The following is a 3,135-nucleotide window of genomic DNA, read 5'->3' as shown; positions in this document are numbered from 1 at the left end:
TATATAGAGAGAGAGAGAGAGAGAGTTGATTAGGCTCGTTAACTTAGCGAACGAGCCGAACACGAACGAACAAAATTTTTTTCATGTTCTTCATGTTCGGCTCGTTAACTTAGCGAACGAGCCGAACACGAGCTTCTTTTCGAGCCGAACACGAGCTGTTCGCGAACAACGAGCCGTTTTGACAGCCCTAATTGCCACAACATCCAATGTAGTTAACTAATCAAATGTGGGCTGTAGAAAACACTTACAATTCATGAATAGCCATGATTGACACAAAAAATTTGGCCAATTAATCAAAATTATAATAACTGATGGAAAAAGCATATTAAGCAATAAAAAAATATTGCATTTGCAATTGTGAGTTCTTTTTTCACCACTTGAATACTAGAGTAAAACGACAGAAAATTAAAAAAAATTTCAAACAGGAAATCTCAAACCCCTAATACGACTCATGGACTCCATTGACTGTGGCATATGGCCTAATGGCTTAATGTTGAGGATATTGACTGAGAGTGACTTTCTCATTTGAAAACACAAAGATCTATGGTTAAGATTTATGAAAGAAGAAATATATATATCAGAGGCCTAGAGCTGTTTGAGTGAAGCAACTAGCAAGGAAGCATTGAGCACTATAAAAATCAAAAAAGGTAAAGGTAATGGGATCTAACTGAGTCTGAGGCTCAAAAAGTCAATAATATTGTTCGAACTCTGACAATATGAGGCCGGACTTCGGATACAATAGCTTCTAGCAAGAGTCAGATTTAACATCATATATCATGTCACATATTCACATATAATATCCATCATTCATAAGCTTCACCCTAATTCGCAAGTCAGATTGATTCAAAACAGTGTCCAGTTTTTAGATTTGTGTCATGGCTCGACTCAATTATTTCAAGCTGACCTCGATCCGATCTAAAGTTCTATAGAACTTTTGGTTGATCAACGATCTTCAAGTTAATTTCACGGTCCTAGTGAAAAGAAAAAGTTTTAAAATACAAATAAGGTAATTTATCATAATTAAAAAAAAAACATTAATGCAAAGTACTATACATAATTTTGTGCCGAGCATAAATTGCATTAAAATTTTTTATTATTATATATATAGAGAAATTACAATTTCCAACATGGGCAATTACACTTGTGGACATAACATGTTGTGCCCCTTCATGCATTACTTTAATTCATTACAACTCACTCAATTCAAACAAAATTAAGATAAAGTGTATGTTCTAAAATACAAATAAGGCAACTTCTCATAATTTTAAAAAGTATTAATGCAACTTGACATAAATTTGTGTTGAGTACATTGCATTATGAAAGTTACTGAATTGTATTAGAAAAATAATAAATTTTATTATTTATATAGAGAAATTGCAAATTGCAACATGACAATTGCTCTTTTTGGACATAACATGTTGAGTCCCTTCATGCATTACTTTCATTCACTCATTCAATTCGAACCAAATTAAAATAATTTCACTAGTGTATGTTTCAAAATACAAATAAGGCAATTTCTCATAATTTAAAAAAGTTTTAATGCAAAGTACTATACATAAATTTGTATTGAGCACATTGCATTGTGAAAGATATAGAATTGCATTGATGATGTGTATTAACCTCATGGGAAAAGTGTATACATATATCAATAATTTTGATATTGGTGGACAACAAAATGCATGACAACAATATCGGTGTCAATAACATGCATCAGCTTTATAAGATGGTGATTTTATTAATTCTTTATTAAGTGATAGAAACGACAGTCAAATAAAGATAATCAAGTAATGATTATCAAGAAATTATAATTTGAGTGATTCTGGTTTAACAATGATTATTGGAAAATGATAATTATTATGACAAATGGTTGGCATCAATCATTATGCAACAATCTCACCAATTGTAAGTCCAACATTACCTTTGAGAACCCATTCTTATGTGGAGAATATATATCTATTTTTAATGTGTTTATAAGTGACAATCTGGTACATTTAAAAAAAAATGCTTAAAATATTCCATCAAATCACTCATTTTAATTCCTTAAATTATAGACATTTGACATTTATGTGTTTTGATGACATTAAAATTTAATAATGCTGGTCTCATAAAATTTATCATGTAAAGATGCTCATTCTCAAAATAATCATGCAAGATTTAGATATTGTTTGACATTTAACTCAATTTTCAAAGTTTTAAATTATAATTTAATAATTTTATTTGGGCTGAATTGAAATTTTATCACACCATTTTTTATATTGTTTTTGGTCTTCTTTCCAATTATTATTATTATTATTATTGAGACGTTCAGTGACTAAAAAATAATTAAAAACTATATTAAAACTCACCATTAATTGGATAAATTTGTATACTCTCCATTAAAATATAATACATTGATTATATAAATCAATTTAATGTGTTAATTTTTATTAACTTATTGAGCTCTAAAACGATCTCTTCTCTTTAAAAACCAGTTACTATGAATATTTAGTAATTTAGATTATGTTAATTTTTTCTCAATAACCCATAAAAAAGTGGTATTTATAAAGACACAATAATAGAAATTAAAAATTCTGTAAGTATACTATTCCACTTTATTATGCAAATAAATTATTGCAGCGGCGCTCAGGCAAACCTCATCCCAAACACGCACCGTCACCACCATTCCCGCTTCTGGTACATTATTTTGGTCCCATTCTCGAGTCCGAGCTGTTTTACCTTGAAAAAAATTTCCATTTAAAACCTCCAGACTAAGAAGCTGCAGCTTTCACAGAAAATACCAGATTTATAAGCGAGGATATTTTGGTCATTAAAGGAAAGCGAATTGGCTTTTGACATTTGATGAATTGAATGAGTCCATCGTTATTGCGGGAGTAGTGTTGCGGAAAAGAGGCGATGTGGAAGCCTGGAAGGGGTAAATGAAGGGCATATTCGGAATATCATCGTCATTGTCGTGGTTGTATGTTACCTGCAGGTTCACAGTGGGCAGTTGCTAGCTATGGCAGGGATGGCAGCGCATGCCAGCTGCTCCGGCGGACCATCATAACACAACTGACAAGTATCAGAAAAAAAGGCTGGCCTGGAGGAAAGCAAGCGCATTTCCGGCGGTCCAGCCGCTTCTTGCCGTCCGGCGTCGTA

The sequence above is a fragment of the Phalaenopsis equestris genome, unplaced genomic scaffold, assembly GCF_001263595.1.
Source record: "Phalaenopsis equestris unplaced genomic scaffold, ASM126359v1 Scaffold000036, whole genome shotgun sequence".
Classification (NCBI taxonomy): domain Eukaryota; kingdom Viridiplantae; phylum Streptophyta; class Magnoliopsida; order Asparagales; family Orchidaceae; genus Phalaenopsis; species Phalaenopsis equestris.
The sequence above is the reverse complement of the archived record's forward strand: the minus strand, read 5'-3'. Positions refer to the sequence as shown.